Source organism: Hyperolius riggenbachi, chromosome 2 (genome assembly GCF_040937935.1).
Source record: "Hyperolius riggenbachi isolate aHypRig1 chromosome 2, aHypRig1.pri, whole genome shotgun sequence".
NCBI classification, from domain to species: domain Eukaryota; kingdom Metazoa; phylum Chordata; class Amphibia; order Anura; family Hyperoliidae; genus Hyperolius; species Hyperolius riggenbachi.
The window spans coordinates 355752522-355776101 of NC_090647.1; positions in this window are offsets into that span (position 1 = coordinate 355752522).

Genomic DNA, 23580 nt, shown 5'->3' on the forward strand with positions numbered 1-23580 from the left:
TCTGATGACTGCTGGCTGCTGCACACTTTACAATTTATGATTAATTTCTGGTGAAATGCTGCCCACTTTACGATTATTTTATGGTGAAATGCTGCCCACTTTACGATTATTTTATGGTGAAATGCTGCCCATTTTACAATTCATTTCTGGTAAAACATTGCTGCATTAGGATTATTTTATGGTGAAACCCTGCCCCATTACGATTATTTGGCGCCTATGGGGGGGAGGGGGGGGCCCATCCTCATTTTCACAGGGGGGCCCAGTGATTTCTAGTTACGCCCCTGTTTCTAAAGCCTTGAACATGCCACAGAGCAATAATCGAGTGATCATTCTGAAATGGAAGGAGTATGGCACAACTGTAAACCTACCAAGACAAGGCCGTCCACCTAAACTCACAGGCCGAACAAGGAGAGCACTGATCAGAAATGCAGTCAAGAGGCCCATGGTGACTCTGGACGAGCTGCAGAGATCTACAGCTCAGGTGGGGGAATCTGTCCATAGGACAACTATTAGTCATGCACTAGACAAAGTTGGCCTTTATGGAAGAGTGGTAAGAAGAAAGTTAACAGAAAAGCATAAGAAGTCCCGTTTGCAGTTTGCAACAAGCCATGTGGGGGACACAGCAAACATGTGGAAAAAGGTGCTCTGGTCAGATGAGACCAAAATGGAACTTTTTGGCCAAAATGCAAAACGCTATATGTGGCAGAAAACTAACACTGCACATTACTCAGAACGCACCATCTCCACTGTCAAATATGGTGGTGGCAGCATCATGCTCTGGCGGTGCTTCTCTTCAGCAGGGACAGGGAAGCTGGTCAGAGTTGATGGGAAGATGGATGGAGCCAAATACAGGGCAATCTTGGAAGAAAACCTCTTGGAGTCTGCAAAACACTTGAGACTGGGGCGGAGGTTCACCTTCCAGCAGGACAACGACCCTAAACATAAAGCCAGGGCAACAATGGAATGGTTTAAAACAAAACATATCCATGTGTTAGAATGGCCCAGTCAAAGTCCAGATCTAAATCCAATCGAGAATCTGTGGCAAGATCTGAAAACTGCTGTTCACAACCGCGGTCCATCTAATTTGACTGAGCTGGAGCTGTTTTGCAAAGAAGAATGGGCAAGGATTTCAGTCTCTAGATGTGCAAAGCTGGTAGAGACATACCCTAAAAGACTGGCAGCTGTAATTGCAGCAAAAGGTGGCTCTACAAAGTGTTGACTCAGGGGGCTGAATAATTACGCACACCCCACTTTGCAGTTATTGATTTGTAAAAAATGTTTGGAATCATGTATGATTTTCGCTCCACTTCTCACATGTACACCACTTTGTATTGGTCTTTCACGTGGAATTCAATTAAAATTGATTCATGTTTGGGGAAGTTATGTGACAAAATCTGGAAAATTTCAAGGGGGCCGAATACTTTTGCAAGCCACTGTATATATATATATATATATATATATATATATATATATATATATATATATATATATATATATACATACTGTGTATATATATATATATATATATATATATATATATATATATATATATACATACTGTATATATATATATATATATATATATATATATATATACTGTATATATAGAGAGAGTAAAGATTGACTTTACTCTGTGAAGATTTCCTTTCTTTAAAATATGTGTATTACACAAAATTCAACTTGAAGATGTAGTGTACGCATGGTGTAATAGACATGTCTAAAGTAAAGAGACTGAATGAGGGAGCATTTATCATCACACATAAAGGTTAAGAAAAACAGAGAGGGCAGCTCCTTCTCCGGCTGATAGAAGATTTAGGAAACCACAAAACCACAATGAGAAGGTTTATCACATTCCTCTATGGACACTGCTTGGTTTCACTCCAAGATGAATCTTGGGATCCCGCCAGTGTAAACAATTATGGACTTAGTAATATATGAAGCTCAAGAGATAGTTCATACATTCTACATTCCCTCGTTACCGGAGCCATATTGAAAAGAGGATGTAACTGGTAAAAAAAGATCATATTTGTGTAGTGTAGATATGAGTACCCAGTATCTTAGCTTTCATTGCATCATCTGGATTATACTACGTCTGTATTTAATGTAATTTTGCTTTAATGATTCCATTATGCATTTAAAATAAAGGTGTTGTAATGATAAGTATACAGTATAGTTTTCAATGGAGTGGTTAATCAGTAGTAGGGACTAGATTGTGAGCCCCTCTGAAGGACAGTTAGTGTCAAGACAATATACTCTGTACAATGCTGCGTAATATGTTGGGTGCTAAATAAATAGATATAAGCAACAGGTTTCAGCAAGATTTACTATGTAGTCGGAGTAAAGGCACATACACACATCCAATCATGCATCATACTGTAGGTGCCCTTAATAAAATACGAGAACACCAGCTACAAGCTGAAATTTAGGGGCTGGGGGATGCAATAAAAATGTAAACAAAAAGCAGCGGCGTCAAAGTTCTGCTACAGTGAGTGTAGTGGAACTCACTAGGAATGGCAGGGGGCATGCTGGGAATGGTACAACTCCAGTGCAAAGTAGCATTGAGTGCAGGTAGGTTAGTGTTATGCATAGATACTGTAGAGGAGGGTTTCTCTTAGGGTAGATAGGGGAGGTTTCCTGTTAGGAGAGGGTTTGGGTGAGAGTTACGGTACAGAAGGGCATAGCAGAATATCGGTATAATTATAGATGTCATTCTATCTTCTACTAACACTAACCTACCAACATCTAACTCTAACACTTACCCCAGTGTTAGGCTTAAATATTGGTTGGTTAGTGAAAGGAGTAAATAGAGGGAGGGTTAGTGTGAGAGGAAGGCTATGTAAGGCGATGATAGATTACTGGTAAAGACAAGACACAGAATAGTTATATTATGTTTTTCTCCTGGCAAACTCAAAGCACCAGAGCTGCAGCCACTATGGCACGCTCGGTAGCAGTGTTAGTCTTGACCATGGTCTCCTTACTGAAAAGGTGCCTACTAAACAGGAAGAGCTGATATTCAAACCTTGAGTCAGATGCAGAGTCCTTAACCAGTACACTATCCAGCCATTGATATCCTATTACTGTTATTAGCCAGGTCCAATAGTTGAATATCAGCAAATTGACAAAATTCTACTTGCAGTTTCACCCGGTGCCCCCAAATTTCCCTACCGCCATTTTTTTTTTTTTTTTTTTTTTTTTTTTTTTTTTTATGAATGCATCCTGCCAACTCCTTATATTTGCAGAGATAGTAAAGACTAGACAAATGAAGCCTTTAACCTGTTATTGATCTTTGTACTGTTTCAGCACTTGACTTGGCTACTGTGACAATATCATTAACAAGAATCAGGTCAGATATTCTGAGTTTAGTAAACAGTTCCCTGCAATCATCTTCATTGAAATGAAGATGCATTTCCTCCCTGGCTGACATATATTCAGCAGTACGGGACTTTTCCGTTAGTTGTCTTGTTGTAAGGTGTGGTCAAGTATATTTCTATTGGGTAGAATGCATCGCTTTTATTTCTGAATTAGATGTTCTGTTTGACACAAAATTACATGAAAATTATGCGAAATTATGAATGGATTACATGAACTCAACTGAATGTCCAAATCATAAATAACTATGGCTGTAATTGCGAAAATGTACGTGCAATTTCACATAATCATTATTAGCAGATAACAATCATCGCTACTACTGACCATTTAGTGGCTGCAGCTCTCAAGTGCCTTGAGTTCAACAGGTGAAAAGGGCAATAAAAGTATTAACTTTTCATTTCAAAATTGCTGAATGTTGTGCTCCAGGGAAAGTGGTTAGGCATAACAGGGTAATATCAAAAATACATTCTAGCATATTTCTAAACTGGCATCGGTAGAACACACAGTCTGGAAATTATCAATGCAAAGAAAAAATAAAACTATGTACATAAACTGTTTAATGTAAGTATAAAATCTAAACTGATTTTTTGTACACAGTTTTGAACTTCTAAGCATGATTACAAACACAGAATATCAGAAAAAAGGAGAAGAAAAGAGAGATAGAAATGTATAACAGTACTCCATATGTTTTTAACAAATTTAAAAGCAAACAGATCATAAACAGCACAGATAAAAGGTTATAAATCATAACCATGCTGGAAACACATTAGTGAGCAGGTATCCAATATACAGTGCATAACCTATCCTCTCACTCTCCACTTTTAACACACCAGTGCCCACAACATTTATTTTACCAATAAAGTTAGCAAAGACAAAAAGAACATCTTGGTATAAGTAGTTCATTTTGTTTCATATGAACAGGACATTATTCTGGCCATTTCTGTCTTTAATTTTTTTGTTGTTTTTCTGATTGTTTCGATATTTCAGAGATGTGGCTACTTGTACGCGGTAGGTAAGTGTGATACAGTAGAACTACACCTTTCGAAAGAAAAAACACAGAGTTCAGATGATGTAGTACATTAGATTGTATTAAAAAATAAGCAGACTGAGAATTGGTACACTCAAAATAAGGTTGCAATAGAGGCAACAAACCAATAAGGCAGGTGGTGAGTGCAACTGTCTCCACTCAGGTATCTGAGTCTCTCTATGTGTGGTCACACTCTTGAAAAAAAAGGCACCCAAGTGTAGCAGCAGGGTTACCATCCTCCAACAGAAGTGAAAATATAACGTGGAGAAAGAGGAGCCCAAAGGTGATAAAATGTATTAAAAACAATAAGAAGATAAATAAATCAGAGGTGGCTTACCTCAAAGAGGACACAAAGAATAATGTGAAATCTGGGAAAGTTAAATGAAAATTTCCAGATTTCACATTGTTCTTTGTGTCATCGTTGAGGCAAGCCACATCTCATTAATTTATTATTTGTATACATTTTATCACCTTTGGGTGCCTCTTTCCCCCCATTAGCTACTTGTACTGCATCCCTGAATTGGAGACTTGATTTGCCACAGTGTATATAAATACAGTCATTAAACAGTAGAATAACAAAGTGTATATTTAACCACTTGATGACCCACCCTTTGCCCCCCCTTAAGGACCAGCGCTGTTTTTAGTGATCTGTGCTGGGTGGGCTCTGCAGCCCCCAGCACAGATCAGGTTGCAGGCAGAGCGACCAGATCGCCCCTTCCCCCCCCCCCCATGGGGATGATGTGCAGGGGGGGTCTGATTGCTCCTGCCTGCCTGAGGTTTGCGGGGGGCACCTCAAAGCCCCCCTCCGCAGCGAAATTCCCCCCCTCCCTCTCCTACCTGTCATCCCCGGTGATCCGGGCTGCACAGGACGCTATCCGTCCTGTGCAGCCAGTGATAGGACGTCCCCTGTCACATGGCGGCGATCCCCGGCCGCTGATTGGCCAGGGATCGCCGATCTGCCTTACAGCGCTGCTGCGCAGCAGCGGCGTACAATGTAAACATAGGAGACATATGTCTCCTACGTTTACATTTAGTCTGCGAGCCGCAATCAGCGACTCGCAGGCTATTCACGGAGACCCGCTCCATGATCTGACAGGAAACGGCCGCTCGCGCGAGCGGCCTTTCCTGATTAATTAGGGAGGCACCTGGCAACGCAGATCTGCGTCGCTGGTCCTACAGCTACCACTTTGCCGCCGCACGGTATAAGTGTGCGGTCGGCAAGTGGTTAAATAGTACAGTGGGTATGGAAAAAAAATCAACTCCCCAAATTCTAAATATTCACATGCTGTTGCTTTGCATGCTGAATTGAAGATACACACAAAATAATTTTCCAATAAGATTTGCTGAACTAACTAAAGCGGAAGGTAGAATATCCAAAGGGAAGAAAAAAAGATAATAAACAAAAAAAAAACAGTATCGCTGAGTTGGGTAAGAGATCAGCCTCCTCCTACAAATACGTGTAATCAATATCTGTCAACCAATCATCAGGCCCCTTTATGAAAAATTCTTCCCTGGACACAGATGTGAGATGTAGCTATAGTCCAGTCTCAAACCTCCCCTTTCCAGAGAAGTTATTGCAAAGGCTGTTTATATCCAACTTCAAGCCAGGCTTTTGGGAAACAACATCTTTGACCCTAAAATCTGGCTTCAAGAAGCATCACACCTGCAAAACAGCCCTAATCAGATCTGCAACGATCTGTTCCTGGCAAGAGATAGAGGCGAGTGTTCCATCCTGATTCTTCTGGATCTCTAGGCAGCTTTTATTCAGCTAACAACAAAATCTTGCTTAACATTTTATTGGTGTACTGTGGTATCTATTGCTTAGTTCTCCATTGGTTCAGATCCTTTTCTGACTGGTAAAACACAAAGGGTACCCTTGAGACACTAATACATAGTGTGCCCCAGGGATCAAGTATATCCCCTTTGCTACTGTAATTGCAGTACAAATATCACTTGTTAAAATCATCTGACAACACAGTCTGACCTGCTATGCTTATGCCATCCACCTATGTTTATTCTTTAAACCTGTTGTGTCAAACCCAACTTCAAAAAAAAAGTATTTCTTACCTGACCTACAGAAATGAATGACACCTGACTTGAACTAAATGCTCACTAAGCTGAGGTTATTAGTCTCAGAGGTCAGCTCTTTGCATTAAACGGCTCCACTCTCAGTCTCGGAGGGTAAGGAACTCTGACTTAAAGGACAACTGACCTAAAGGAGTTATGGTGGCTGCCGTATTTATTTCCCTTTAAATAATACCAGTTGTCTGGCATCCTGCTAATCTTTCATGCATCAGTAGTGTCTGAATCATGCACCTAATACAAGCATGTGGCAAATCCAGTCAAACTTAAGTTAAACATCTGATCTGCATGCTTGTTCAGGGTCTGTTACTAAGAGTATTAGAGGGAGAGGATCAATTGCACATCCAGGTAATTTGCATTGTTTACAAAGATATAAATATTGCAGCCTCCATATCCCTCTCAGGTCAGTTGTCCTTTAAATAGCTCTGATTGGTTTACCTGATGGGGAATTAAACTTCAAAAATGAAGTATTTGTTGTAAAATATTCCTTAAATTACACCTGGTGTGAGAAGAATATGAAGACTGATATATTTCCTTTTAAACTATTTTAATTGTCTGGATGTCCCGCTGATCATCTACCTCTAATACTTTTAGCCATAGACCCTGAACAACCATGCAGCAAATCAGATGTCTCTGACTCAAGTCTGACTGGATTAGTTGCATGCTTGTTTCAGGTCTGTACTTTAGACACTACCAAAGTCAAAAAGATCACCAGAGCTGTGCCCTGCAGCAGCTCTGCTCACATTCTGAGAGCCACTGAAGGAAACTTGGAGGAAAGCTGATGCAGGAGCTTGGAGGGTAAACCGATATAGAGCCAAGCCGAGCAAATATCAGCCACCCTGTGGCCAAATTACCTGCCTGGCTCCTTCATAGCCAGTAGCAACATTGTAGGATGTGGCGGAGCCCAAATTACCAGGAACACTTGGTGCCCTTTTTAAAGGGACTTCGAGCAGTGCAGAAACTATGGAAAGATGCATACCGTTTTGAAGCTCTCTTTCTCCTCTTTCCAATGATAGTATATAAACAGCCGCCCTACGCCTTTTAGTTTTCATTATTTTTGCGATCGAAATCGTGGCAAATGCGTTTTCGATCGCAAAAATAACGAAAACTAAAAGGCATAGGGTGGCGGTTTATGGGTCGTTGGAAAGAGGAGAAAGAGAGCTTTAAAATGGTATGCATCTTTCCATAGTTGCTTGTATTACACAGCACGACTTTTCCCCAAAGTCGGCAGCTCCATTCAGCTGCCGGCTTTGGGGAAAAGTCGTCCTGTGTAATACAAGTAACTATGGAAAGATGCATACCATTTTAAAGCTCTCTTTCTCCTCTTTCCAACGACACATAAAGCACCGCCCTACGCCTTTTAGTTTTTGTTATTTTCGCGATCGAAATCTCGTTTGCCGTGATTTCAATCGCGAAATAGCGAAAACTAAAAGCCGTAGGGCGGCGGTTTATATATCGGTGAAAAGAGGAGAAAGAGAGCTTCAAAATGGTATGCATCTTTCCATAGTTTCTGCACTGCTCGAAGTCCCTTTAAACAGCTTTAAAAAAGTAGCTCCGGATGAGCTCATATTACTAGATATTTAGAAGAACAATGTTTAAGCAGAGATCAGCAGCAGCTTCTATAGCTAATTTACTATAGTACAGACACAAATCATCAGGCCTAGTTCACAGAGCTAAGTTATGTTGCAGAATAATTCTGCATGTCTACTTACTGTCCATACAATCCTATGGGCCTGTTCACATAGTATTGAGTTGTAACTGATAGCGTTATTCTAACTCGCTGCATGAAGGCTTAGTATTAAAGTCTATGGCTGGTCACCATTGCAGTTCACACTCATTATAACACGTGTCTTATACAACTGACCTCTTTGAATCCACCCTGAGCCTCAGGATCTACTTGGCATAATTTGAAAATCTTAAAAAGGAACTAAAATCAATTCTTAAAGTATATTGTATAATTGATCACAGCTTCTTTTTAGCAGATTTTAAGTTCATCAAAGTATCAGTAGATTAACAATATAATTTGGCCATTCACATGCAGACTTTTTCCATTAAAGTGATGTACATGTGTCAGCTGGTCCTATTTAGTTGTATTCTGGTCATTTGGTATTATGCTACTTCATAGCTCAGTTAAGAGAATAAAGTACAAAGTAATACCTTATCTCTACCATGATCCTGAAATGGAATTACATTTATTTGTTCTTTACTGGTCTTCATTAACCCCCTGACCGCATCATTTTTAGGCTTGAATTTGATCCAGTCTGAATCCATTTCCAAATTCCTTCCACAACAACACAGTTCCAGGAGTTCAGACAAGATTTAGAAGCAGCATGACTTCTCCTGGACCTGATCCATGATCAGCAATAGTGATGAGTGAAATTCACAGTCTTTGCTTTGTATACATTTTCAAGAAAACAAGCAGGTTTTTGGAAAAACATGAAATGAAACTAAACCCTTTTAAGTGAATAGAGATGGCAAAATTAGTGTGATCATAAGTGTTTTTATGGTTTTAGTGGACTTATGGTTATCCTTGAGACTTATTAAGGCTCATTGCAACTATACTGGACTTACCTCAATGAAGAGCTTGAATGCAAACTAAGGAGATTGTGATGGAGTAACTCTATTGACTTTAAGCAATCATGGCCCATATGCAATTCACTTTTCACTTGAATTTTCTCCTAGGTGATATTTTCACAACTTAAAATAAAATGCCTTTTAAGCCACCAGCAAGCAAACAAATACTCAAAATAATTTTTACAGTAATTTTTTTACCTACTGTTTGGTACTTTTTCCATTGCAAATTGTCAAAAAGTTATTTTAAATTGAAGATGAAATATTATCTCCTAGGAGAAACCTCAGAACAAGTCAATTGCATATGGCCCAATGTCTCAACCTGCATTAAGCTTTAATACTTAGGGCCATATCCTATTAACTTTTCTCCCAGGAGATTAAATCATCTAAGAAATAACTTTTCTGCCCTTAGCAATTGAAAACATACTAAAAAGTAGTTAAAAAGGTAACATCAATCGTATTTTAAGAGATTTCTTGCTTGATGGGAACTCTAAAAGTATTTTGTTGATAAGACTGATAAATATCTCCTAGTAGAAAAGTTATTAGCATATGGCCATTAGTGTTAACTGTTTTTAAACAGCTGCTTCTGCCTATAGCCCTCTTTCTCTTCCTCTAACTTTCCTTAACTAGACATCCACAAAGTACTGACCCCAGAAAAATAAAACAAATTCTTGCACTGCCTTATATAGTGGGATAATTGTTAATTGATTGTTGGGACTGACTGTGTGTGCTCACATCACCTGCAGAGTCTTCTTTAATGTACCATGTGGCTCAAAATTATAGAAAGTGGATCATTCCTACATACAAAATTGAAGTACATTTTCACACTTTTCAAAGTTTTTCACAAAGATTCATGCTGTTTTTGCTATGAATTTTATTAAGCAAACCTTCCTTATTTATCCTACTTAGCAAACAAGTTGATCTTAGCTAACTCTTACTGTTACTTTGGTGTTGTCATGGAACTTGGTGGGCTAAAAAGTACATTAAGCAGTTGATGAAAGCAGAGGTCATAGCAGTGGCGGCTCCAGGAAATTTTTTTAGGGGGTGCTATGCAGGTGCTGGACCAATTTCCGGGGGAGCTGACGACCTGCGGCGCGCGAAGCGCGCAGCAAAAAATGGGTGTGGCTACAACCTGCGGCGAAAAAATGGGCGTAGTCATGACAGGATGAGGGCGGGGCTAACTGTAATTTAAAGTGAACCCAGGGTGAGAGTGATATGGTGGCTGCCATATTTATTTCCTTTTAAACAATACTAGTTGCCTGGCAGCCCTGCTGATCTATTTGGCTGTAGTAGTGAACTGAATTACACCAGAAACAAGCCATGCAGCTAATCTTGTCAGTTCTGACAATATTGTCAGAAACCCCCGACCTGCTGCATGCTTGTTCAGGGTCTATGGTTGAAAGAATAAGAGGCAGAGGACCAGCACGGCAGCCAGGCAACTGGTATTGCTTAAAGGGAGATAAATATGGCAGCCTCAATATTATTCTCACCTCGGGTTCCCTTTAAAAGTGCAACGCAAAGACAGAGGGCCCAAGTTTTGGTGACCCTTTTCCCAGAAAATTCACATAATTGTGCAGGTTTTCTCAAGAAAATACACGTAATGTGAGCAGATTTTAACAAAAAACACGTCCAATGACCCCAATATGCACAATCGTTATCAGATATGGCTCCAATATGCACAATCGGTGGCAGATATGGTCCCAATATGCACAATCGGTGGCAGATATGGTCCCAATATGCACAATCGGTGGCAGATATGGTCCCAATATGCACAATCGGTGGCAGATATGGTCCCAATATGCACAATCGGTGGCAGATATGGTCCCAATATGCACAATCGGTGGCAGATATGGTCCCAATATGCACAATCGGTGGCAGATATGGTCCCAATATGCACAATCGGTGGCAGATATGGTCCCAATATGCACAATCGGTGGCAGATATGGTCCCAATATGCACAATCGGTGGCAGATATGGTCCCAATATGCACAATCGGTGGCAGATATGGTCCCAATATGCACAATCGGTGGCAGATATGGTCCCAATATGCACAATCGGTGGCAGATATGGTCCCAATATGCACAATCGGTGGCAGATATGGTCCCAATATGCACAATCGGTGGCAGATATGGTCCCAATATGCACAATCGGTGGCAGATATGGTCCCAATATGCACAATCGGTAGCAGATATGACCCCAATATGCACAATCGGTAGCAGATATGACCCCAATATGCACAATCGGTAGCAGATATGACCCCAATATGCACAATCGGTAGCAGATATGACCCCAATATGCACAATCGGTAGCAGATATGACCCCAATATGCACAATCCGTAGCAGATATGACCCCAATATGCACAATCCGTAGCAGATATGACCCCAATATGCACAATCCGTAGCAGATATGACCCCAATATGCACAATCGGTAGCAGAAATGACCCCAATATGCACAATCGGTAGCAGAAATGACCCCAATATGCACAATCGGTAGCAGAAATGACCCCAATATGCACAATCGGTAGCAGATATGACCCCAATATGCACAATCCGTAGCAGATATGACCCCAATATGCACAATCCGTAGCAGATATGACCCCAATATGCACAATCCGTAGCAGATATGACCCCAATATGCACAATCAGCATCACCTGAAAAAGAAAAGAAAAACCCATTTACTCACCTACAGCCAGAAGACCTTCTTTCCCGACCTCCTGTCCCGAGTCCCGACCTCATTGTGACGCGCAGCGCCCGCGCACCCACGATCCTCTTCCTTCCCGACGTCACGACGAGACTTCCTGCCTGCATGCAGAGAGCAGGGCTACGGGAAAATGGCCGCCCGAAGCCATGCACTGCAGACTCGAAGTCTGCAGAACAGGGCTCCGGGCGGCCATCTTACCGTAGCCCTGCCTGCTGCTCCGTGCTGCCGCTGTGTGAACTGACTTGGCGTCTTTTAGACGCCTGAAGTCAGTTCACTCCAGGGGGTGCTTTGGGGGTGCTTGGACAATTCTAGGGGGTGCTCGAGCACCCCCTTGCACCCCCCTGGCGCCGCCCCTGGGTCATAGTAACAGTCTATACAGGGCAACAGTCAGGGAGTGGGCACCTGCCAGCAGTAGATAGCAGTGTAGAATTCAACCAATGGGGGACGCTGTCAACTATCCAAGGTCCAAACGAGGAGACATTAAAGTACTGTACATTTTTTAATTTCCTTTTTCATTTGCCTCAAAATTCTACTTTTGATACATTTTTGGTTGGAGTTTCACTTTAGCCTACTCTTACATTTTAGTGAAAATAGTAGTAAGCGTACATAATGCTGATACGAGCTTAATGACAACATCCTTAAAGTCCTGGTGGAGTCTGCCAATCTCCAAGGGTGAGTACTTTGAGTCTCTTTTTGCAATATGTTGTTCATTATGTCAGATTATTAAAAACACTTCTGAGATATCTTTGAAGTTTCAGATGAACACTTCCCCTGTCTAGATACTTTAGAGAACAGACAGCTGGGATAAGTGAGCACATCACTATAAAAAGCTGCATAACTGATATGTAGGTCTGTCATGGTGAGGCAATACAAATACTTCATTCTGGCACCCTTTCTTTGAAGATATAGTTCAACGATGACAACATGGTGCTTTCTTCACATCTACCATGTCACCTGAAATAAAAGTTTTGCTTTAGTTACATAGTATTTTGAAGATCTGCTATGTCAGCTCAACACAGTAAATGTTGAAATATGGATCTTATAGGCTTTGCTTTAAGACTTCTGTTTAGATCTAAACCATTGAATGGGCCACTAAACTGACTGATCCTAGTCTTGATTATTGAGTAGCAGTGGCTCTATCTCTATTTAGGACTCCCATATGAGGGATAAAGGAGGTATTGTACTGGGACTTTATGGCTCAAAACTTCCCTTTTTTGAGCAATCTAACTGTACCCCATCACCTTTCACCCAGCTCTATACTTCACCTCAAACTTTTTGGAATTCTTTCTGTTGACTCACTGTCCAATCATCGAAGATGCAAGATAACTTCTTCAGTCACTGGACAACAAATGAAAGATGAGGGGCACAGAAGCAACATTGCTATGTAGCTGAGAAACGGCTGAGAAAAATATGTTTCCTGCCACTTTTCTGTCACTGTGAGTTATTACAGAGTAATACTATTCTCTGAAGATAACTTCAGTTACACAACACCACAGTGGTGTTGGGTTATAAGATTGTCCATATTATGAGAGGTACATTTCAAAAGTAAAATAATATTTATGAGTAAAGAAAGATCAGATTTTAGAGGTTTAGCAATAGTTTCACAAGCTCAAGGAACTGATCATGTACACAAGCATGCTTTTCATTTAAAACACTGTATTTATTAACAGAGTGATTGGCTGGCACTGCCTGAGGGTCTACAGGGACTTCTTGAGGGTTCACAGAAACCCAAATGGGAAATTTGGGCACCCGCAATAGTAAGAAACTTAGGCACCATCATAAATAGCGCCTATAGTATGAAAGAGTAGAAAGGTAAAGAGCTACCCTGTTGATAAGACAGTTAGACCCATTTGTAATTCCCTTTTAGTGATGATCGTAATCTGATAATTACGATTACACAAAATTTCATGTACTTTTTGCAATTACAGCCATACATAATTACAAATTGGACATGCAATTGATGTTGCGTAATTCATTTGTAATTTTGCTTAATCATGGAATTTTGTGCCGACTTTAGTGGTTAATAGCAAAGCCTCCATACATGCTATCATAACCTAAATTGCCGTGTATGTTAAGGGGAATATTAGGAACAAGTTGTAGTTTTTGAGAAAATTAATTTTGAAAATACAAAGGAAAAAGGGTTTTTGAATTGTTAATTTTTTGGAGTTTAAAAAGCATTTTTCATTTGGAAAATCAATTTTCTCAAAATCTATAAGGTATTTTTGAAAAATTATTTTTTTACTTGTTCCCATTGTTCCCCTTAACATACTTAGCAATTGGGGTGACAATTACCTGAATGGGGCTTTGCTATTTTCCTCTAAAAACAGCACTAAATTACATGAAAATTACATGAAATTGCAAATGTAAGGTTCCTGATTACGTTTACATGTGAAAACTACGAATTTTCCTGAAATTTCACATTACTATTATGCATCCTTATTGCAGTTCCTTTTTCTTCTGAGTTTTCTCCTAGGTAATCATATTCATCTTGTCTTTAAAATATTTTTTTCAGCATTACAATTGAAAAAGTACCCAAAAGTTGGTGAAAAAGTACTATTAAAACTATGTGAGTGTTTTCTTGCTGGCTGGTGGTTTCAAAAGCATTTTATGACAAGGTGTAAAAAAATCACTTAGGAGAAAACTCAGGAGAAAAGGTGAATTGCTTATGCATAGTTCACAGTAAGCGGTTCTCTTTAAAAATGTGGCACACATTAACTGTGTTAGGCGCATACAATTCCTCTATTAGTCTTGCAATTTTCAGAGATACTGTATGAAATGGTGTCACTTTGTTTACCAGGCAGGAAGCTTTATATCTGCATCCAGCAAGCTCAGAAAGACATCTTTATAGGGATAAAAAAAAAGGCTTCTAGCACAATTAAGAAAGACAGAGATACAATTGTTGGTATATTGAAAACATATTGGAGATCAAATAAGTGAAAACTTTCATGTGAATTTGATGACAGATTGATTATAAAATAGATGTTTGTGGTTCTGTTCAAGCAGAAGCTGTCATGGTATCTTCACTGCCAAGACTGTTGCAGGCTCTGAGGAAATGGATTCCAGAAGAGGAATCTGTGCTTGTGGCCTTGTGGCAGTATTTATATTCCCCTCACCGCACTTCACAAAAAGCTCAGATAATGTGAAGGGAGAAAAAGAAGAGAAGCCCTGAAACGTCAAACCATTAGAATGTGTGCATGTCGATAAGTGTTGAACAGCCTGGGCAGAGATGTAGATATTTTTAACTTAACAGTATCCTCATACCTTTCTTCATGTACTGTGATACAGGCCTTTGTAGGGTCAGTTCACATGGCTAGTTAAAAGGAGTGTCTAGTAAGCATTCCTGTCACTCAACGAAACCCCCCAACTGCTCTGTGTGGAAGAATGAACTTAGTACACATGTTGGTGGTGAACTAGCAGTGAGCAATGATATGCTTGCTTGAACACATGGACAGGTTTATGCTGGCCTTTTTATTAGACTAATCTTATAAAGCCTGTTCCTGGCTGCATCTGGAGGTTGCCTGTGAAGATGATGCTGGGCAATCCCATTCACATAGATGTGTGCCTATATTTGATGTGACTTCACAGCAGTGTCTGTGAGTATGGCAATATGTATGTATTAGTGCAAGTGGTTGATCACTTCTCAGTCTGTGCCTGTGCTCAGCTCTTTCGTGCATGCATATTGGTGTGAACCACTAAACAGATGATTTCTTTAGGTCAGGACAGGTATTTAAAAGGAATCTGAGGTGAGCTGTATATGGAGGCTTACATATTTATTTCCTTTTAAACAATACGAGTTGCCTGGCACCTTTGCTGATCTTTTGGATCTTGTTCAGGTGACCAGTGTGATAGATGCTGGAAAAATTGTATGGTTACCTGTAATAACACCTAATTTGGCAAACAATGGGATTAAAGCGGAACTGAAAGGTTAAAACTTACTGGGGCTTCTGCCAGCCCCTTTCAGCCTCCCTGTCCTGTGCCGGTCCTCCATGATCCTCTATTCTCCCGCTGCCAGCTACATTCGGTTCGGTACTTGTACGTCGACGACAACTGCGCCAGCATGCCCCGAGCCACGCGTATCTTTCTTTGCATTCCATTCCACAACAGCATCCAGAACGGACGAAAAGGGACATGTGAAGTTCCCACACACTGGCTCATTCAAATAACAATGGGCTTTATGACACCTCTCTAAGCTACCAGAAGGGACTGGGTATAACTAATACCATGTTTTTGCCTTATTAGGCCATATTATGCTCAAGTTTGGCAACAGGATTTGACTTACCACCTTTATTGCCTTTTTTGGGCACTGATTACACTATATGCCTACATTGGCTTTGACTTTTAACTTTTTTTGTGTGGATTGTGATCACATTACTTCAATATCTCTTATAAATTAGCTTTTATTTAACTGATTTTAGTTCTCTCCATTTTATGTCTGGTAATCTTGTGTACATTTTGATAAGCACAATATATTTGTCCATATAACAACTATATTGCCAATCAGTTCTGCATTGCATACCAATGACTGTATTTTTATGTACCCATGTCTGTTTCTTACTCTGTACAGCAGCCATGGATGATGATGGAGCTGTCTAAATCATTAAAATAAATAATGATTTTATAGTTTTTATGTAAGGATTATAAATAAGCTACATTTTAGTTATTGATTACCACAATGTGTGGTGATGTTTTAGACCAATATTTGTTAAAATTGATAAAAAAAATAACTTTCTTCTGTTTTTTTATTTTTGCTCTGTTTGTCTTTCTTTTGTTCTTTTTCTGTATACATGTGTCTTTTCTATAAATACATTTTTGTAATGCGTGCATGAAAAAAGGGCGCCGGGAAAAAAGGGACCGGCTGGATAACGAAATGGCGCCGGTGGATAAAGAAATCTGATAACGATAAACACTGTTGTCAAACTTGGTTAACAATAAATATTGTAAAAACAGATGGGAAAAATAATGAAAAGATATTAACGTTAAAAATCATTAAGTAATACAGCTTAACCCAACCCTAATATCACACAGAACCCTCCCATAGTGGTGCCTAAAACTAACCACTCCCCTGGTGGCCCCTAACCAACCCCCCTGGTGGTGCCTAACCCTAACCACCCCCACACACCCGTGGTGCCTAACCCTAACCACCCCCGATGGTGCCTGACCCTAACCAATCCCCTGGTGTTGCCTAAAACAAACCGCCACCCAGGTGGTGCCTAACCCTAAACACACCCCCACTAGTGGTGCCTAACCCTAACCTCTCCCTCTACAGAAACACCCTTTTACATATAGAAATGATAATATCTTTTGAAACATAAAATCTGTACATACAAACAAAATTATTTGATAAGAACTGTAACGTTGCAAGCTTCTAAAACGATAACATACTTAAAAAACTTAAATGTTCTAATGTTGTTAACAATATTTATCGCGGCACCTTTTTTTCTGCTTTTTTTTTCGCCGTATTAATGGGAATTGCATTACACTCTATGGCGGCACCCTTTTCGTCCACCCTCAGCCGGCACCCCTTTTTTCCTGCTTCCTTTGTAATGCTTTTTCTCTTCTTGTATCTAGCTTGCAGCAATCTGCCCAAGTGTCTGACCAGCAGCCCAGTTGGTGATATATTGGAATTTGCTGAGTGGTATTCCCATTTATCCACATACATGGAGGTCTTGGTGATGTTGTGGTGGGCTGCATACTGGAAGAAAAATAAAGAAAAATAAAGGAAAAAAGGAAAGGAGAACATAGAGAAAGGCAGAACATCATGGACTTACAGAAAAACAAAGGAGGATGTAGAAGAAAATGCAAAATAAAATGGAAGTTAACTAGAGAAACGAAGAATAAAATAGTTAGAATATAGTGCAGTTCCCTCCCTTCATATAAACCCATATAAACTGAAACATGCTTCCCCGCTATATCTTTCTAGATGCATTAAGCTGCAGTAGGGTAGTCTTATCTAGTTTTATAGCTTCCTTTAACTACTTACTGCACCAAGTGCAGTATAATTACATCCTGGGAAACTTCATTTGAAGTCCCAGAGAGCGGTTAGCAGGGACATGAATGAATGGGAACGCAGTTCAATGAGACACCTGCATTCATTGGATCTTCCTGTTGTTACAGTGCACGCATTACTTCCAATTCACATCCTTCTGTTCGTGAATCGGAAATAATGACTGAGGACATCTTGTGGGCAAATAGTAAAACTACATTAAAAACATTTTATTTAATAAAAATACCTACACTTCTAACATTAACTATTTCCCTCCCACACTCCCCCATAGTACCCAAACTTATACATATATATATATATATATATATATATATATATATATATATATATATATATATATATATATATAAATTTACATTAAAAATAGATAAATATTTGCCTTAGGGACTGAACTTTTTTTAATAGGTAACTGAAGAGGGTATATAACTGTTTTTTTTAAATTTGCGGGCTTATAATCAGTGATGGATGCAAAACTGAAAAATGCACCTTTATTTCCAAATAAAATATTGGCGCCATACATTGTACTAGGGAAATATTTTAAATGATGCAATAACCGGGACAAATGAACATTTTATTTAAACACTATAATGGCCGAAAACTGAGAAATAATTAATTTATTCCTTTTTTTTTCTTATTATTCCAATTAAAATGTGTTTAAAATAAAATAATTCTTAGCAAAATGTACCTCCCAAAGAAAGCCTAATTGGTGGCAAAAAACAAGATGTAGATCAAGTCATTGTGATTAGTTGTGATTAAGTTATTGGCGAAATAAAGGGAGGAGCGCTGACAGGAGAACATTGCTCTGGTCCTAAAGTGGTAAAAACCCTCAGTGGTCAAGTGGTTAAAGCTAGGCCACCTGCATTTTGAGGTGCTATAAAATATATGATTACATATCATGACAGAATTTACTTGCCTCTTATGATTACTACTGTTACAGCTGTTTTTCCTTTAGGAGTGCTTTATTTTTGTGTGCTTCTAATGCTATTCCAAATTATTACCAGAATTGTAAAGGGCTAAATTACTCTTTTTCTTTTCTTTTGATTGTGTTTGTGTTATATTTTTCTTTGACATTTTACCATCAGCATATGCGCAATAACCCTATGAGGGGCTTTGTATTGTAACTGCTACTGTTTGATGCATTTATATATACCTTTGTTCTCTATTATTCAAAAAATAAAATATATTGAATTATATGAAGAATGAAACGATACACATAAGAGAAAATATACAAATAGAAACTTCAGTGAAGCATGCGCCAGTGTATACTTGTTAGTACGTTCCCTTTCTGAAGCTTCTCCAAAGATGGCGCCCACGCGAGCAGCCTCGATCACATCGGCTCCCAGCAATTTTCCTTTTTTTGCTGGGGTCTGTCAATTGTCTGTTAGCTAGTTAGTGTCAGTCCATTAGTTATTGTCAGTTATTGTTAGTTAGGGTTAGTTAGTGTTTTTCTAGAGTTATTTAGAGGTATTTTTACGAGTTTTTCATGCGAGGAGTCTCTGTGGTCAGCGTGCTGAACAGGAGCCCCAGCCCTCACTCACCTCCGCACGACCACCACTGCGCCGCTGGAAGGGTCAGACCACCCGGACTCCAAAGACTTCCATCCTGCGGGATCTCGCCTGCCTTACTGGGGACCCGCTTCAGCGACCACAGCCGCTCCTGCTCCTCCAGCGGCCACCCACGTGGCCCCAGCCCCGCATCACCGGGTGAAGCCTCCTCCGATCCCCTCCGCCACCGGTGTGGCCTCTTCCGCCGCAGCTCCGGATTCTCACTGCTCGGCCACCATCTGCCCCCGAAGTGCTGATCAGGAGCCCCACCGGGAGAAGCCTCTGATCTCCTCCGCCATCGGTGTGGTTTCTTCCGCCGCAGATCCACCGCTCGGCCACCATCTGCCCCCGAAGTGCGGATCAGGAGCCCCAGCCTCGCCCACCTCCGCACGGCCACGACTGCTGCACTTCCATCCTGCGAGTCCTTGGCCTGCCTCACTGGGGACCCGCCGCAGCTCCACCATCTGCCGCTCACACCGTCTCCTCTGCTGATGCCGCCTCTGGAGAGCCCCGCTGCATGGCCACGCACGTGGATCCATCCTGGCTTCCAACCCTACCAGAGGGTCTCGCTGCGCCCGATCTGCTGCTCCAGCAACGGTGGATTTCCGGCTGCCGGCCACCTGCCTCCCAAATATAGCGGGCACAGCCAACACCAGGACACTGCCAGCACCAAGCTGAGGTTTACCCTCTGCACGGGGCCTGCATCTCACATCACGGAGCCTGCATCTCGGGGAGGAGAGAGCCATGCCTGCCTGGTAAGAAACAGCTGCTACCCCTGCTCTGCCATCCACTGCTTACTGCCTGGCCAGCATTACCGCTCTCCCATCCACTGCTCCTTGCCTGGCCAGCACTACTGCTCTCCCATCCACCGCTCACTGACTGGACAGCATCACTGCTCTCCCATCCACTGCTCCCTGCCAGGCCAGCATTACACTATTCACCCCACACTGGTGGTCTCCCTCTCTGGCCTACTACTACTCTGCCAGCCCTCCTCTCCTCAGCTTGGGCCCTCTCGCCTCCCACCTTAACGGTACTCCTGCTGGACCTGCTCTGCTGTACACCACTGGTGGTAGTAGGCGCTGCTGCACAATCTGCCCATGCACTGCTCACCTGCTCAGCGCCCTTGCGATAGCCCCCAGGCACCTCGTACACATCGAGCCAAACAAGCTGCCGCCGCAGTACCATGCGCAGCCGTACAACCGGGCGCACCATCACCTACTCCAGGGCAGAGCTCCTGCGCTGGGAGGGCTGCAGGACCGAGACCCATGCCCCCCTGTTTGACGAAGTCTGGGCCCATGCTGAGCTCCTCATCAGCAAAGACAGGAAACGCCGCCCCAGATGGTGTAGGGCAGGTGTACAAGTGAGACTCAAAAAGAAAGGCCTGCGGTCACCCATTCCAGCTATTCTCCTGACGAACGTTCGTTCCCTCCCTAACGAGATAGACGAACTGCTAATACTACTCGGCAGCAAACACTCGATTGGCGCAAACACCCCAGTCCTGTGCTTCATGGAGACCTGGCTGCACGACACCATCCCGGACAACTCTCTTCTACTTCCAGGCTTCAACCTCTTCCGTGTGGACCGGGACCACGCTCTCTCTGGCAAACAGAAAGGTGGAGGCATCTGCTTCTACATTAAGGATGCTTGGTGCTCAAATACGACCATCCTGGGCAAATGCTGCTCTCCGGATGTCAAGCTCTTACTCATCAACTGCAGGCCCCAGTACTCACCAAGAGAGTTCTCCTCCTACGTTCTTGTCGGAGTATACATACCTCCTGATGCAAACACCAAAGGCGCTCTGCGTACTCTCAGCGACACCATCTCAGCATGGGAGACGTCCCTCCCGGATTCCCTCTTCATCATCTGCGGGGACTTCAACAGCGCGAACCTCCACCAAGAGATGCCCCGCTTTAAGCAAAATGTCACTTGCCCCACCAGGAGCCAAAACACCCTGGACCATTGCTACACTGTCCTCAAGGAGGCATACAAACCCACTCGACTGGCTGCCCTTGGCAACTCTGACCACTGCCTAATCCACCTAATACCTTCCTACAGAAGGCACCTCGAGACATCCAAACCGGTCCTCAGGACTGTGAGGAAATGGACCGATGATGCTAAGCTGCAGCTACAGGCCTGCTTCGAATGTCCCGACTGGGCGGCCCTGGAGGCACCCTGTCTGGAGCAATGGACAGAAAACGTCACCTCCTATTAGTGGTGCTCAAATACCCCTTTTCAAAATTCGAGTTAGGTCGAATTCGAATAGTAAATTATTCGAGATCAGTCGAATATTCGAGTCGAATAATTTTTACTATTCGATTCGACCTCGGAATTCGAGCTCACTATTCGAGTCGGTATTCGAGCTCATTATTCGAGCTGACTATTCGAAATGGCCTTAAATAGCTTCCAACACTTGTTTTGAGGGTGAATGATGCAAGAAACCTCTTTTTTTCCAAGTAACAACAGCAAGTGATTATGTGGGGATGTTCCTTTAAAAAAAAAAAGTTGAAAAGAGAAGTTGTGTCCAGAAATTTGTTCAGTACTGTATATACTTCTTCTTCTTCTTCTTCTTTATCTTCTATATCTTCTTCTTCTTCTTCTTCTATATCTTCTTCTTCTATATCTTCTTCTTCTATATCTTCTTCTATATCTTCTTCTTCTTTTATATTGTCTTCTTCTTCTTCTTCTTCATCTTCTTCATCATCATCATCTTCTTCTTCATCTTCTTTTTCTTCATCTTCTTCATCTTCTTCTTCATCTTCTTCTTCATCTTCTTCATCTTCTTCTTCATCTTCTTCATCTTCTTCATCTTCTTCTTCTTCTTCATCTTCTTCATCTTCATCTTCTTCATCTTCTTCTTCTTCTTCATCTTCTTCATCTTCTTCATCTTCTTCTTCATCTTCTTCTTCTTCTTCATCATCTTCTTCTTCTTCATCTTCTTCATCTTCTTCATCTTCATCTTCTTCATCTTCTTCATCTTCTTCTTCTTCATCATCTTCATCTTCTTCTTCATCTTCTTCTTCTTCATCATCTTCATCTTCTTCTTCTTCATCTTCTTCATCTTCATCTTCTTCATCTTCTTCTTCTTCTTCATCTTCTTCATCTTCTTCATCTTCTTCTTCATCTTCTTCTTCTTCTTCATCATCTTCTTCTTCTTCATCTTCTTCATCTTCTTCATCTTCATCTTCTTCATCTTCTTCTTCTTCATCATCTTCATCTTCTTCTTCATCTTCTTCTTCTTCTTCTTCATCTTCTTCTTCTTCATCTTCTTCATCTTCTTCTATATCGTCTTCTTCTTCACTTATTTCTCTTTTCAAATTTTTTTTTTAAAGAAATGCAGCTATTTTTGAGCGTAACAAATAGCTGGTGGCGCACGCATGTTGGAAGCGCCATTGTATGTGCTCCCTGGCAGTGGAAACACACAGACAGCAGGAGGTAAATTCAGCAGCAGGAGGAGGAGGATGAGTGTGTGGCAGCAGGCAGTCAATGAGGCAGGCAGCGTGACATAATAGCCCTGGTACCTAGCGGTGATACCAGGGCTGTAAATAAACACAGCAGGCAGGAGGTCCCAGACAGCGGTCGTGCAGCCCACATTGTGTCCAATACACAACTGGGACAACACAGTTTTCAACCCGGGCACCTCAGAAAAATTAAACCTTTTTTTTTTTTTATGGTTTTGTAGTTTTGTTTTTACAACAAATTACACAGACAGATATAGCTATTTTTTGACGTAATAGCTGGTGGCAGAGTGGCAGCAGAAGGTAAATCTGTGTACCCTGGCGTTGGGAAACACAGACAGACAGACAGCAGCAGCAGCAGCAGGAGGAATGGAGGAGTAATGTGAGCAGCTATTGTTTGACGTAATAGCTGGTGGCAGAGTGGCAGCAGAAGCTAATTCTGTGTACCCTGGCAGTGGGAAACACAGACAGACAGCAGCATCAGCAGGAGGAATGGAGGAGTAGTGTGAGTGTGGCAGCAGGCAGGCAGCGTGACATAATAGCCCTGGTACCTAGCGGTGATACCAGGGCTGTAAATAAACACAGCAGGCAGGAGGTCCCAGACAGCGGTCGTGTAGCCCACATTGTGTCCAATACACAACTGGGACAACACAGTTTTCAACCCGGGCACCTCAGAAAAATTAAACCTTTTTTTTTTTTTTTTTATGGTTTTTTGGTTTTGTTTGTAAAACAAATTACACAGATATATAGCTATTGTTTGACGTAATAGCTGGTGGCAGAGTGGCAGCAGAAGGTAAATCTGTGTACCCTGGCAGTGGGAAACAC